This window comes from Phodopus roborovskii, unplaced genomic scaffold (assembly GCF_943737965.1).
Source record: "Phodopus roborovskii unplaced genomic scaffold, PHOROB, whole genome shotgun sequence".
NCBI classification, from domain to species: domain Eukaryota; kingdom Metazoa; phylum Chordata; class Mammalia; order Rodentia; family Cricetidae; genus Phodopus; species Phodopus roborovskii.
Genome location: NW_026126599.1, coordinates 7742560 through 7759390, shown reverse-complemented (window position 1 = coordinate 7759390; position 16831 = coordinate 7742560). Strand labels below are relative to the sequence as shown.

Below are 16831 nucleotides of genomic sequence, written 5' to 3'. Positions count from 1 at the left end.
CTGTAAGTAGTTTCAAGAGAGATAATGAATATTTCTTCACATTGGAAGTGTCTCCTGTGCTCCCTATTGCTGAATCTACTAATCACAGCATCAACTTCAATAGGGATTTTCACTGGCTTCCAACCATCCATATATTAGTTTTGTTTATTCTCGGCCATCGTAGTAATGGAATTATGTAGTATTGAAAGGTCTGATTTTCCCCCATTTTACAACTGAGCCTGAGTTTCAGTTTCCTAAAATGACAATGAGGGAGATAGCATGCAGGCAGAGATGAGAGAGATAGCATGTCCTAGGCCTGAGCCTTGAGTCACTCAAGGCAGTGACCAAAAGGGACAGTTCCTGTAATCTTCCTAAAACGTACCTCCTAAAACAAAACCACAGCCAATAAAAATTGCACTAATGTAGTCACAATCTGCTTAACCAACTGTGTTAGAGATGACCTAACTGTTCCTAGAATTCCCCTAGCTGAGCTTAAAAGGGGCTGTGTGTTCCTTTTGGAGTCATCACTTTGTACAAATGGTAGATCCCTGAATGCTGGAATACATGCTCTTTGCTTTTACATATTATTTGGGTTTGGGGTCTTCTTCAGCAATTCTTGGACCCTTACAGTATGCATTTTAAAATATTACACACACACACACACACACACATATACATACATACACATATACACATATGTATATATGAGTGTCTACATGTGTGTATGTGCACCACATTTATGCAGTACCTGCAGAGGGCATTGTATCCCCGAGAACTGGAGTCACTACAGCTGTGAGCCACCATATGGGTGTTAGAAACCAAACATGGATCCTCTGAAGAGCAACAGTGTGCTTAACTTCTTAGCCATTTATCCAGCCCCTAGGTGTATATTTTTTTAATGTGTGTCTTATTGTTGTTCAGCATGATGTTTTTAGGATTGATCTATGCTGCTAAGTAGTACAGTACTAATAATAATATTTGCTGAGTGTTTTTTCATATTATGAAGATCTATAACTGGTTTATCTATTCTTTTGCTGGTGGATATTCAGGTTGTGTTCCTATTGCCTTGAAGAGACATCATGACCATAGCAACTGTTATAAAGGAGAACATTTAATTGGGTAGCTTATGGGTTTCATCAATTATCATCACAGCGTGACATGGTGACATGAAGGCAGACTTGGTGCTTGAGAAGGAGCTATATCTCAATTCCACAGGCAACAGGAAGTGGTCTGAGTGTTACTGAGTGAAGCTTGAGTATATGAGTCACTAAAGCCCACCTCCACAGTGACATACATCCTCTAACAAGGCCACACCTAGTCTAACAAAGCCACACCTCCTAATAATGCCCCTCCCTATGAATTTACTGGGACCAATTACATTCAAACTACCACAGGTTGTTTCTAGCTATTTTATTTTTTGTTTTTTTACTAATGCTATTCTAATTATAAAGTCATATAGTTTCTTTTAAACAAAGCCCTGTTTCTAGCAATGGATAATAATTACAACTCAACATTGTCTTTGACATTTAGATTATGAATCCTCTTATCACTTCCGGTCACAAACAGCACAGACTCCTTAACATCCTAACACATGCAAATACAATCTTTATAGAACATATATGACACGTGTCTTTAGGATTCAGGCCGAAAGAATCTTGTTTTACTGTGCAGAACGTCTCATATCATCTCAGAGAACACCAGACATTGATGATATGCAATTTCATTTTCATCCCCTCTCCCCTGAGCCCCAGAGCTACATTTGAGACCTTCCACAGCTCTTGCCAGTCTGTGGAGTCCTTCAGGCTTTTCACATCCAAAGACCAAAGCTTAACTCCCTGTACTGTTTTTAAAACCCATTTCTCCCATTTACTGTCTCGTCTTGACTGAGCATCAACAGGCATTCACACTAGGGAACAGTCAGCCTGAGACCAACCCTCAGGCTCAGCAGGCATTGCACACTGAATCTGATTAAGTAAAAGTTACTGTGTGTCTCCATGGAACGGGAGTTACAGATGGTTATGAGCTGCCATGTGAATGCTTGGAATCAGACCTGAGTCCTCTGCAAAGGCAGCCAGTGCTCTAACCACTGAGCCAGCTCTTGTGATATTCTTAAAGTCTTCCCTCACCTTTGGTCCCAATTCAACCTCTTTTTCTTATTCCACATGGAGTCAGGCAACACCTGCCTTATTTTCAACGCCCTGCATTGGAGCTACCCCATCTTTCAGCATATCCTACCATGTACTGAATTATATATACAAGACGACTCTCTTCATTTTCAGCCACTGACCATTTACCCACTGACTGTGAACTCATGATGCTTTGGGTTCTGGGTTAGAGGCTGATTAGGGCATCTACAGCTACTGTGCTGCTTTCTTAGATTTGCTGCTACAACGGGCAGACTGTCTTCCTGGCCAGTTCCATGGTGTTAACACGCCCGCCTAAAGGGGGTGTGTTAATTAAAAGGCATCCTTGTTGCCCCTTGGCAGCTCTTCCGTGGTTTGTCTAGGGAAGGCCTGCATGCCGTTTACACAGTATACCAATCGAGCACACTTGTTCCTCCGTTGTGACTGGAGGCGCAAACAAATCATTCGACTTTGTGAAAAAGGTTTTTGATTTAAAACAGGTACAAGAACATCAAGGGCTCATACTACACATTTAAATATGCTTTATATTCATGACACATGGAGGCATTTTGTAATTTTTGAAAACTGGAAGTTAGATTTATCTTCATACACTTGGTCTTTTAGACACATCTAACTAAACTAAAAATATGTCTTCACTTAAAATTTCTTCTTTATTTGAAGAAAATACTCAGGAAGCATTATGCAATACTATGTATAGTCTCCGTCAGCACACAAAGAACTCTTAAATTCAGTAAGTCAAACAATTTGATTTTTTCCCCATGGTCTAACTTTGTGAAGGGATACTTCTAAAAGACAATATACAAATGGCTGATAAGCACACAAAAAGATGTTCAACATTTGTTTGCCAGGGGAGAAATACAAATTAAAATCAGGAAGGACTACTTCATGCATTCAAAAAAGCTCAAATTAACAACACCGACAGCAGGGGTTGGAGCACTGGCTGCTGACTCCCAGCACCCACATGGCAGCTCACAACCATCTCCAGTTCTAGGGGAACCAATAGCCTCTTCTGAACTGTAGCGGCACCAGGCATACATAGAGTGCATGCATGCTGGCACAACACCAACACCTGAACACAGAAAATAAGATAAATAAAATAGAATTAAAAAAAAAAAAAGCAGTAGGTAGGGACCAAAGACACAGGACTGCCAACATATTCCTTGTCAGAGAACAGTGAAAATGGAGAACCAGCACTCTCCCAGTTGAAGATTTACAATGAAGAAACATCAGTGAAGTTGGAGGAATATTAGGAAAAGTAGCCAACAGATCAACGGGACAGGATTCACAGTGCCGGCCAGACTCCAGCAGATATAGTCACCTGGCCTTTAAAAGGAGCAAAGGCAAGGAAAGAGATAAAAGACAATCTTTTAATAAATGGTGTTGAAACAGCTAGATAATCACATGAAAAGAAATCAATCTAGAAAGTCCTTATACTCCTGATACATGGACCACAGCCTTAACCATAGACATGCAACTGTAGGGTTAAAAAATGAAAATAGGAGAAAATTTAGATGGCCTTGAGTATATGATGACTTTTTGGATTCCAGATCAAAGGGGGAGAAATGTGATAAAATTTAAAACTTCTGCTCATACAGAGGGTGAGATGATAAAGCAGATTGGAAAAAAATATTTATGAAGGATATCTGATGAAGTTTATACAGTAGACAAAGAATTCTGAAATCCACAATAAGAAAACAAATGGGCCAGTATAAAAATGGGTGAATTATCTTTACCCCCCAAAATGTTCTCAGTACCAGGCTGGAGAGATGACTCAGTGGCTAAGAGTCCCTGCCACTTTCCCCAAAGACCCGAGCTTAACTCCCAGCACCCATACTGGGAGGTTCAAAACCACCTTTACCTTCAGCTCCATAGGCACTGACACCATCTTTTGGCCTACAGGTACTGTACTCAAATGCAAGGGCACACATGTGCATTTGCATGTATACACACACATACAGATAAAAATGAAACAAAGCATTGAAAGTGTTCAATATCACATGTTAATTGCAAATTAAAACTATCACAAGCTACTACTGTATATTTGAATAGCGTTGGTGAGAATGAGAGCGACAGAAACTCAGTTGTTGCTGGTGAGGATGGAAAATGACTCAGGGACTTCAGAACACAGTTGAACAATTTCTTACTGCAAAACAACCATTGATCCTGCAACCACACTACTTGGTATTTACCCAAATGGCTTTAAGATTTATTTGCATGTGTAAATTTGCACTTGGTGTCTATGGCCACTTTAGTCATCATCAGTGAAATTCAAATGCAATCAAGATGTCAGGTGAACGAACGGGAAGATGAACTACGATACAACCAGACAATGGAATGTTGATAATTAGAAGTGAGTTATAAAGACACAGATGGCGTGGAGGAAAGTTAAGTGAGTATGGAAAGGCTGTAAATTGTGATTCTAGTTATAAAGCACTGTGGAAGAGTTAAAATTATGGAGATAGCAAAAAGACCAATGATCGCCAGAGACTAGGGAGATGGAGGGATGCCTAGGTAAGAAGAATTTTTAGGGCACTGAAACAGTTGTTTATGCCACAGTGGTGGATATGTGTCATTATACACCTGTCAAAAACACAGAATTAAAATAGAAAGCATGAGCTGTAATGTACACCATGTGCTCCTTCCTGTAACAGATGGCACACCCTTTGGGGGATGTTGAGAGCAGTAGAAGTGTGTGTGAGTGTGTGTGAGTGTGTGTGTGTGGTGTGTGTGGTGTGTGTGTGTTTGTGTGTGTGAGTGTGGGCAAGGCACAGATGGGGGCACTGTGCTTCTGCTAAAATTTATTATGAACTTCAAAGTGCTCTAAAATAGTCAATTAAAAAGGCATACATTTTATTATAATTATTAATTTTACTTGTTGGACTTTGAAATTATGAGTATAGTGATGTATTTCTTTGCATGTGTATGTGTGTATGCATGTTCTTATGTGTGTTTGTTTTGGTCAACAGTTACCATTGAGTGTCTTTATCCATTACTTTCCATCTTATATTTTAAGTCAGGTTCTCTCATTTGAACCCAGAGCTCATCAGCTCAGTCTACATAGCCAGCTTGCTCCAGCACTCCCCTATCTGTCTGTCCTGTGTGTAGCATTAACAGAAGGGTGGTCATGACTACCTAGGATTTATGTGGGGCACCATCTCAAGCTCAGTGGTTCATATGCCTTTTATCTCTCGAGGTTATGCTAATTAGCTCTTAATCCAATGTAGAAACTTATCATCATTGGAGGCATTTAGAGATGTTGGGTACAATCTCAATCACCTTGTACACAAATCATCCTGAATCTTACAGAACAGTGGTTTTCAGCCTGTGGGTCACAACCCCCTCTGGGGTAGCGTGTGTCAAATGACCCTTTCACAGGGGCCACATAAGACCACTGGAGAATAGAGATATTTACATAACAATTCATGACAGTGGCAAAATTACAGTTATGAAGTAGCGATGAAATAATTTATGGTTTGGGGTCCCCACACCCATGAGGAACTGTATTAAAGGCTCGCAGCATTGGGAAGGTTGAGAACCACTGTTGTAGAGCATGGCAGAAGAAAATACTCTTTAAGGTGGTCTGAAACAATATGTTTCTTCACGGCATGCTACAGCAGTGGTTTGTGATTTATTTCATATAAGGTGAAGTAAACAATGGCTAACCTTTCTAAGCACACAGACTGGATGAAGCATACAATGCAGAGACATGACAGAATTGCCTCTCTCAGATTTGGCTCCTGTAAGTAAGAGAATATATCACACACCAGAAATATTCATTGCACTCTGTCAAAAATGCTATAAAATTCTGGTGTGAGTTAAGCCAACCTTCAGTGAGGACAAATATGTGGTTCTGGTATTTATTTCCACTTAAACTTAATCCTAAGTAATAAGACAAATTCTCAAATGGTCTGGGTTGGTCTATTAATGATTGCTGGGCAGACTGTTTCAACACGAATGAAAATTGCAACTATATAATGTATTTTGCCTTCCACCCATAGAGAGTTCCATTGAACCGGAGTCTCTCTTGGGCTTACACCATAATTTACTTTTCTTCTAATTCTTGGAAAGCCTAGGACGTTCTGTATGAACATTGTTTACACCAGTCTACAGTCCTCTGCTCTACCAACTGAGCTACTGAAGATGCTTACATGAGTCTATAGGTGTCTTCGGATCACTGTGCTCATCTTCATGAAGTCAGAACAGAACATGATAGCTTAGCTTCCCTACAGCCTAGCAAAGATGCAGGGGAAAGGGAATCAGTTCAATGGGTGTGAAGGGGACAGGCTGTCCAACTCCAGGGCCATTTGCACTGCCTCTTTCAGATAAGTTGACAGGCCTCTGGGAGGACCATCCGCTCAAGGGAGTGAAACACCAGTGACACCCAGGCTAGAAGTCAGTCCTGTCTCCTTAACTTATTGCTTCTGTCTACCGAGGAATCATTGTTAGTGAAATCCAGAAAACAGAGGTAAACATCATGACCCTAGGTATCCCTTTCCCTGCTCACTCTCCACTGAAAGAGAAACCCATGGTGAGGCCTGCCCTCTTTGCACTTGGTGCAACCTGGCCTGACTTATTAATGCAAGCAAAAGACTCTGAGCCTTTCAGTTTTGCTGCTGTTGTCATAATCTTATAGATGGGCTAACACACCACCAGAGGGGAAGCAGTGGTTTCATTTTAAACACCACACTTGGGGTTCTACTAGGGAAGTCAGTAGGGAGAGAAAAACTGATATTTGTTTATCTAAGGGTGTGTGCTCTGTGCCCCAGGAAGACACTGAGAATACAGAAATGAACAAAAGATAGTAGTTCTTATCCTCGAGGTTCTCACAGTGCCATGTGGGATGTGAGCATGATAAATAGAAGAAGAAGCTAGTCACTTCCTGAGTGCACCAGACCAAGAAGATAATGTTTGAGCAAGACTCTAAAGAGCTAAGAGGAATTTGCTGCCAGTGAAGGATAACTGTAGGCAAAGGAAACAGTCATCACATAGTATGATGTGGTCTAGGAATTGTGAGTACCTGAATAGGAATGTAAGTCTGGAGAAGTAGGCAGGGGCTGGACCACAGACGATTGGAATGAAAGAATTAGGAGCAGTATGTGATGGACAAATGGGAAGATATTGAAGGATATTAGGCTAGGGAATATTATGATACTTAGACATATATCTAAGGCTGGATGGAGAATGGATTTAAAGGGACAGTCAAGGGATGGCTCAAGAACCTGGGGTACTGGGAAGATGGCTCAGTAGTTGAGAGCACACGCTGCTCTTGCAGAGGACCCACCTTTGGTTCTTAGCAACTACACCGGTGATTCACAATTGCCGATAATTCAAGTTCTAGGGCATCCAATACATCCTTCTGGTCCCAGTGGGCACTTGCATCCATCTGGTGCATAGAAACTCATGCAGGCACACACACACACACAAATAAAAAAAAAAAAAAACAATCACATTTTAAAGAATCTGAATCAAATGTTGCTGCTCTGTTCACAATAGTCAAAATTGGAAACAATTGATTTCCATCAATGGAAGAATGGATTAAGAAAATGCTGTATGTTTACACAATGGAATATCACTCAGCTGTAAAAAAAAATGAAATCATGAAATTCATAGGTAAATGAATAGAGCTAGAAAAAAAAATCATTTTGAGTGAGGTAACCCAGACCAAAGGGCAAATATGTTGTGTTTGATCATACATGGATGTTAGCTGTCAAGTCTTTGATAAGAGTGCAGGGGTTAGATACAGAGTAAGGTATGAGTCGGGAGGGATGGATCACTCTAGGGAGGATAATAGAAAGATAAGTATGGATGGAAGGAATCGGGGGACTGGAGTGAGAGGACCAAATGGGGAGGAGAAAGGAAATGGGTAAGGGAGAAACTATGGGGAGGAACAGTTAAAACGAAGAGCTATTTGAGGGATTGTATAGAAATCTATAGTAGAGGCTTCTTAAAACATGTACATATAAGAAAAAAAATCTAAATGGAACCACCAAATAATGAGGAAGACAGAGCCCCAAGTCACTAAATGAAACCTCCACTTCTAGGAGTGGATTACATCTAATTGAGTTGCTGGTTACAGGGGGAGCCCATGAAGAGCCCCCAAAACAGGCTATTTCCAGGGCTACTGGTTTCTCTCCACTGCTGAAGACAACACCTACAATTCCTTGAACCCAGAGAAGGCACACTGGTGCCTAACTAGAGCCTTCGCCACTTTACTGGTTAGTGTTCATGGTCCTGGAAGGAACTCTGCACTACCGAGGGGAAATGTGAACACCAACCCAACTACAAAACCTGAAGTTGTCAATGGCCACATGCCTGCAAGATACATTGGTGCAACGGTGGCATAAAGTTTCTGGGATTTAAAACCCACTCCATGAGATGAGCCCATAACTGACATTTCTTGGGTGGTTGAGAACCTGAGGCTAGATTGGCCAGGGACCCAGAGGGGAAAACCAAATACTACTGTTTTGCTAAAGGAACACAGCAACAAAATGACTCCTAAGGACATTCTGCCATACTCATAGATCAGTGCCCTTGCCCAGCCATCATCAGAGAAGATTCCTCCTGCAGAAAATGGAATAAATGCAGAGACCCAGTTGGACAATGTGCAAAGAGTTAGAGACCTTGGGACACAGTCCTAAAAGGGATGTCTCCATCCAATCCCTCGCCTCAAGGCTCAGAGCATCCTGTGGAAGAGGAGGTGAAAAGTTGTAAGAGTCAGAGGGGATGGAGAACCCCAAGGAAACAAGGCCTTCTATGCATAATAGGACTGACTCACATACTGTGGCGGCATCTGCAAAGCCTGTAAGGTCTGCACCAGATGAGCTGTCAGTGCTGAGAGGGTCAAGTGGGCACCAGCTTCTGTCTCTTCCCTAGAAGCTTTCTCTAATGGATACATGCTTGCAAATAAAACATTAGTTTTTTCCCAAGGAGTCTCGGGTCACATTTAAGGGCAGGCCTGATGTCCAGCAGTAGATGGCCACCACAAACAAACTCAATATCTTTATGGATTTTTTTTTCCACTCACAATGCTTTGTCTGGGCTTTCTTTCATTCATTCATTCATTCATTCATTCATTCATTCATTCATTCTTACTTTCTTTCTTTCTTTTTGTCTGTCTTTCTTTCAACCTTACAGGTCTCTTGCTTATACATTATGATTGTGTTTTTATTTATTATATGTTGTGTGGGAACATGTATGAATCTATATCTGTATGTATTTCTTGTGCTCTTCCTTTGCCTATTTTTCTTCTGTTAGTTTGTTTTCTATTGTGGTTTTGGTTTTATCCTATATTATTATTATTATTATTTTCTTGGTGCCTCTCTGTATTCTAATGAGCGAAAGAAAGGGTGTGGATTTGGGTGAGTGGGGAGTTGGGGAGGATCTAGGAAGAGTTAGAGGAAGGGAAACCATAATTGAAATAGAGTGCATGAAAAAAAGAACTGTCTTCAAGTAAAGAGAAATATGAATTTGAAAAAGCAAAGGGATAAGGAGAGGTGTCATTCTATGTGAGGGCAGGATGTGACAACTGGCTCATCTGGAAGACAGGAAGGTAAAGAGGTGGCATCAGGGGGCAGCTATGTGAGCCGGGCATGACGACCGGCTCAAATGGAAGATAGGAAGGCAAAAGGGCAGAGTCTCAGATTCCAAGTTCTTGTGAATGGGCCATTAGACAACAATAAAATATAGAAGTCAGTGAGGGGCAGGGATACAAGGACGATAATGGACTCTGGTCTGCATATGTTAAGATTTAGGGCCTTTGTGACATCCAGACCCACTTGAGAGTGAGTGGAATACAGGTGATAATTGCACAGCATTTGCATGTAATGTCTCACATTTCCTCCTGTATTTAAAAAAATCACTCCTGTATTATTAACAATACTCGATATAATGCAAACACCATGCAAGTGGTTGTTTCATGTTTATTGTGAGGTTGGTTGAATGCAGGCATTTCCAGGGCTGAATAGAATTAAAACCAAACAAGCTGGGAAACAAATTCAGAATCCTGGTGAATTCCAGTGTTTAGGATTTGGGGCCAAGGAAGGAAGGCAGCCTCAGGGAGGTAGAAGTCAGTGAAGAGCAGTAGCAGGAAGAAGCCAAAGGACTTTGGAAAGGAGGGAGCAGGTGGCTAACTGTGTCAAGTACTTAAGAAAGAGCCAGCGGTATGAAATCTTCACCTTCCTTTGGTAACATTTAGGGGCTGGAGAGGACGGCGTAGACTAGGCAGAAGGAGGAGAGCTGGTTGTGTGTAGATCCTGAGAGCCGGAAGCTAGTGGGCACCAGTGTTTTTAAGAAGTCTGTGAGGGCTGGATGTGGTGACTGATGCTCACCTTTAACCCTAGGCAGAGGCAGGCAGATCTCTGTGAGTTTGAAACTAGCCTGGTCTACATAGCAAGTTCTAGGCTAGTCAGGATTGCATAGTAAGATCCTACCTGAAGAAAAAGGAGGAGGAAGAGGAAGCTGTCAGTAAAGGGCAGCATTTTAAACTATTCTGGGGAGAAAACAGAGTTTATCATCCTAATATTTTCTAACCAAAAAAAAAAAAAAAAAAAAAAAAAAAAAAAAAAAAAAAAATAGAAAAAAGAAAAAATATGTAGTAATTTGTGGGTTGAAAGGTTGTTTCTGCCAAGCCCTGGTTCAACTTAACAAATATTTACTGATTGGGTCAATGCCCTGAATCCATGATGTGCAGTTAGGTAAGATGAAGTCTATAAAATGAAGTCTATGACATTCATGGAGCTAGAAAGTTCTGCAGAGCTCAGAGGACAGTAGCAGGAGCCAGGCAGTGGTCCGAGTAAAACACGGGAGGAGAAGGCAGACCAAGTGGACTCTGGGGTCAGGGAAGACGGTTAGGCTGTGCGTTGGTGGTAGGAGAAGGCGGCGGTGGAGGCAGAACAGCGGGGTCAGATGCAGGGCGTCAGGTCCTGACTCACACTGTACTCAGCCTGGGGACACTTGCAGGCAGTCTGTTCCTCCCTCAGGGACCAAGGGAAAACAGGAGGTCCCTTTCCTGCCTCATGTTTGACATTTCCACAGCCAGACCTCAGATGGGTCACGAGGTCTCCTACACTGATTTAACGGGCTGGTTTCCTGTGATATTTTTTATTTTCCTGCCAAAGGCATGGGAGGAATAGCAAGCAGAGATGGGCGTTCGTCTCTTCCAGATCATTCTGACTCGATTCCAACAGCCTGACCTTCTTACCCAGGCTCCTGTCAGGGTGGTGGATAGAACCCTGTTGGCTAAGGAGCGTCCTGGGTGGGAACTTCAAAGATGTTCAGGGACTAAAGCCAGTGAAGATGTATTCCCAACCCAGGGTCACGGGGGTTCCTCCATGTGCTGCGGCCACAGGGCGTGGGAAAGGGCTTAGTGCGGAAAGAGTCTGGCAGACACAGATTTCAGAGAGTGGAGTGGATGCTCCATGCCAAATATACAACTCTGATACATAATTCCCAAGATTCAAGGGTGTTCAAAAGTCACAGGCATGCATAGGATGACTTATGGTGTCTGGGGTGGGATGGGGTGTAATAAGGGCATTAGAAATATAGTCTAAAATAAGCAAATGGCTGTCCCCATACCACCACGGAGCCGGAGAAGGAAGGATGTGCCTCCCTCTTGGCTGTTTCAAGTGCTTGCAGCAGGAGAAATCTCCCCTGTGCTAGTGCTTAAATCCAGGAACTGCCACCTGACCTTAGCTGAGGTGTGGTGGGAGGAAAGCAGGGTCAAAGGTCACCTATGCAAAAAAAAAATACAAGCTGTGTTGTAAGAAGGAGGTACGCGCGTGTGCACATATGTGTGTATGACAAAGCTTGCACAGAGACAATTGTTATCATCATTATTTTATGTGAACGGGTGTTATGCATGCATGTCTGCACCACTAATGTGTCTGGCACCTATGGAGGCCAGAAGAGGGTGTCGGATCCCTTGGTACTGGAGTAACAAACAGTTGGGAGCCACCATGTAGGAAGCCACCATATAGGTGCCGGGAATTGAAACTTGGTCCTCTGTAAGCAGGAAGCACTCTCAACCACTGAGCCATCTCTCCAGCACTCTCTATGACAGGTATTTAAAGGGGACAGGTCTATATTATTTTCATGGAGACTGTCATTGTTTAATATTAACAATGTTAACACAATCAAACAGGGCTGTGCGCAGCCGTGCACTATAACACCCTTCTGCCCTGCATCTATCTTCCCTTCTTGCTGCTCTTGCTTCCTGAGACCCATGGCTTCTCATCCTCTTAAACACGGAGGGAAAAGCAGTGCTGGGCAGTCATAACCAGGTCCATCACCAAACGGCAGTGAACACAGCTCATGCCCTCATTTGTCCTATACTATAATTAATTAGCATCTATTAACAATTTACATTATGCAAACAAGTCACCATCTTCACATTCATTTAGGAACTCAAAGGTCATGCTTGAGCATCCAGGCCTCTGTCTGAAGACAGCTGCAATGAATACTGCAGCCCAGCAGTGCCTAAGGAGCCTCACCTCAGCTGCAATGAATACTGCAGCCCAGCAGTGCCTAAGGAGCCTCACCTCAGCTGCAATGAATACTGCAGCCCAGCAGTGCCTAAGGAGCCTCACCTCAGCTGCAATGAATACTGCAGCCCAGCAGTGCCTAAGGAGCCTCACCTCAGCTGCAATGAATACTGTAGCCCAGCAGTGCCTAAGGAGCCTCACCTCAGCTGCAATGAATACTGCAGCCCAGCAGTGTCTAAGGAGCCTCACCTCAGCTGCAATGACTATTGCAGCCCAGCAGTGCCCACGGAAACCTCTCACCCAGCCCCCTCACCAAGGGCTTCACTTGCTGCAATTAACCCCAAAGGACAAACTTGGCAAGCCATTGGACACCTTCGGTGTCCTATCGAGTTAAGTTCCAACTAGCTCACTTAGACAACTGGGTGTGCCACGAACTTTTTGTGACACATGGGGGGAAAGGCTTTTCAGTCACAACCAAGAACCAGGGAAACAGTTGTAACTGTGCATGCTGAAAAATACTGGGAACGGCTCTTCCAGCCTGTACAGGCAGCAATCACCTCCGAGGAGCCTGCTGGATGCAGCCCGTTCTGCCAGCATTCCTGCAGCCACACACAGAAAGAACTCAGCTCACATCTGCTGGCTCACATTTTCAGCAAAGGCAGCAAGTCTGCCTGGTTTCTGGGGACTAAACCTGAGAACTACCAAAAAAAAAAAAAAAAAAAAAAAAAAAAAGCAAGAGGTAGACAGCGAGACACATCCACCCTGATTCCTCTGGGCAGTCTCAACCTCAGCAAGATCTGTAGTTTTAAGCTACACTGTTTGACAATTCTCCGGCACATTGGGATGTGAGACACGGATTACTAGTCTACACAGGTGAGTAACATCTCTGTGGCGAGTGTCCTTTTGTAGGTGACTCTAGCTGTCTTGCCTGCCTCCGTCTCCCTGGAAGGAACTCCCCCCAACTGTGATTCCTTCTACCATTCTGCAGGTCCTCAGCATTTCAAACAAGAATGAGAACTGAACAGCTCAGAAAGGTTTAAAAATAAAGCAGAGGGATGGGTAAGGTGGATTAGCAGGTAAAGGTGCCTGCAGCCAAGCCCGATGACCCAAGTTCAATTCCCAAGACCCACGTAGTGGAAGGGAGAGAAGCAACCCCTGAAAGGTGTCCTCTGGTCATACATGCACACTGTGGTGCCCCTGCCACACAACAAACAAATAAATAAACATGTAATTTCAAAAATCATAAAAAGAATAAAAATTCACTATCTTTGTGAATACATTGCATAAAGGGGTGGGGGGAGAATTTTCACCTTACCGCTCGCCTGGCATTAATCAAGACTTACCCTATGAGCAGGCAAGTTTCTAATTAACTGCTCATTAATCTCAGGGTTTTAACAGCACGTCGTTCTTCTCTGGTGGGATATCTGTTGCTTTCTGCTGTTTGCAAGGCAGAAAATCTGTACTGTGTGGGACTCCCAGCAAAGAAAAAGCAATTCCCTGCCGTTGCTGCTTTTCAGCCAGCCACCTCTGGCTGTCAACCTACCCCTTGTTTCCTTTGATCTGCCCAGGGTGTGACTCTTCCTTTGGCCTCTCTTCTACCCAGAGCTTCTACACCCTGAGAACCGAGGTTCACATACCTCCATACAAATGCTTTCCCACAAGAATAAAACAGCTTAGAAAGATCTTACAGGATATAAAACATATATATAAACGACATCCTAGTAACAGAAAATTGGATGTAAAATAGTAGCATGCAGTAAACTGCAGTTTGCTGTTGTAAACATCAGGAGACCTAAACATACACTGATTACTAATCAACACATAAATTTAGGGTCAGTGAGATGGTTTGGTGGGCGAAGGCACACTTGTCACCAAGCAGGACAACCTAAGTTCAAGCCCCAGTCCACAGAAGGTGGAAGAGAGAACTTGCAAGTTGGTTTTTGAGTTCCATACAAGTGCTGTGGCATGGGTGTCACACACACACACACACACACACACACACACACACACACCACACAAAAGTGCACAGGCATGCGTCAAAGTGATTTGATGAAGGTGCCGGTTCAGTCCTTTCAACAGGTAGCTGAAAAAAATTAGACACTGAAATGCAATGAATCAATAAGAGAAACTCACATTCAAGCTGCACAAGGTAACATACTTGTGACCTTATTTTAGGCAAAGACATTTTTTAAAACACTCCAAAAATGTGGACAAAATAAACAAATTTGGTAGGCAAAACCAAAACAAAACAAAACCAAAAATGCCCCATTCTACGGGCTGGCAGAAAACATTTACAAAATGCATCCTCTGAGGACCAAGGTATTTATAACAATAGCACCATCCTCCAAACTCAACAATAAACGTTATTATTCAGTTAAGAATGAGAAAAAGATTGAAGAGATATTTTGCAGGAGAAGATAGGCTGGTGAGCCATGGACAGATATCTAGTTTTACTGGCCACTAAGAAAATGCAATGATAGCCAGACATGTTAAAATGTCCATGAGGAAAACAAAAACATTTAACTAACAAAGGGCCACATAACTGGACTCCTAATATGTTGTTGGGAATACAAAATAATGGGATTACTTGAAGTGGTTGCTGCCTCTTAGTGAAGACAGATTTGCCGTGAGCACCCCCCCCAGTCCCATTCTTAAGATTTTAGTGAAAAGAAATATACATTTACGCTCAAATGAACCACATAGATCAATGATAGCCTCACATCGGGAACCCTGAAGTCTGTTCGTACAACGGAAAGGAATATATTTGGAAATGGAAAAATAATACAAATTAATCTTAAGAACATTATACTAAGGGAAAGGAGCCAGGCAAAACAGCCACACACTGTTCCATGCCGTATCTGTGACACCCCGTTGGAACCAAAACTGCAGGCACAGAAAACAAATCTGTAGTTGCCAGGGTTCGGGAGTAGGGGGACACGGAGGATGAAGAGGAAGTGTAGGAGCAGCAGATGGAGCTTTCCAAACCTTCATCACATACTAGTACTAGTCCATTTTGAATATATACAGACACACGTACATACATGTATAAATATAATGCTATAAATAAGCCATTTTACAGAAAACAAATTTAGAAGACTCAATGGAAAAAGATCACAAAAATATAATTTTAAAAGTAGGATTTTTTTTTTTAAATGCTGGCCAACAGGAATATACTCAACGCCGAGAGGAAAACCAGCTTGAGGTACAAACTGGATTGTACTGTGTGGAGTGAGCCTTTTTCACGTTGCAGGTGTGCCTCTGGAAGGAGAGCAGGAAACACTCTGCTCTTCCAAGTCAGAGCGTTTGAAGAATCACAAGGAAATCATCTGTTCACCTCACAGGCTCTCACAGAGGCAGGTCATGTGTGCTTATTTGTTTTTTTAGTCTAAATTGTCCGTATGTATCCTAATCTATGATTTTACAACTCCCTTCCACCCTGTACCCAAGTCATAGTGCAGGTGTGGAAGCCAGAGGACAGCTTTTGGGAGTTGGTTCTCTCCTCCCTCCACGTGGGTCCCAGGAATCGAACTCAGGTGGTTATGCTTGTCAGCAAATGCATTTAACCTGTTGAGCCAGCCAGCTAGCCCCCAAGTTTATGACTCAGAGAGAGTTCTTTTCTCCTTTGATCGGCAGGATTGATACTTCAAACTTAAGCAGATACATAGCATTGTCTTTGTGAATAGCAGACTATTCATTAACACAAACCTACTTTTCCATCATATAGGAAACAGGAAGACAGCAGCTCTGAACACAAAACAGATACCTCAGATCCTGCAAGCCTAAGATCATTTATGCTATGCTCCTCATAAGCTTCCTCTTAAATAGTCATATGTATCAAATGCAGGATACACAAGAATGAGCAGTGCACTGAGGGTCACCAGTGTGGGATCTCCAAGTCCTCTCTCAAGTGATAGTGTCCTGCAGCTGACACCTACCCCAGCTCTGACCTCTTTCCAGACTGTTAGCTGGGAGATCGAAAACTTCTGCAGACACAGTTAGCTTTTCATGCAGAATTTCACTGCCGAAGAGTATAGATCCCATTGGCTTTTCAAAAGTACTGACCAAAGTTCATTGGTTACTTATTTGTTCTTTTGCCCACACCTCATCCCTTCACCTGGGCTTCTCCGGATACTCTGTGAGGTGTTTGGTGGGGGAGGAGGGAGGAATTCTTCATATGCATGTCTTTGCCCCTTTAGGGGATTTATCAAATAAAGGTTTAACTGTGTCAAT

The 16831-nt window shown here is 42.7% G+C and overlaps 1 protein-coding gene across 3 annotated transcripts in view; it reads right to left on the bottom strand.

The window, feature by feature from the left end:
* Stard13 (StAR related lipid transfer domain containing 13) overlaps positions 1 to 16831 on the bottom strand; it is a 370724-nt gene that overhangs the window by 37041 nt on the left and 316852 nt on the right. The window lies entirely within an intron of this gene.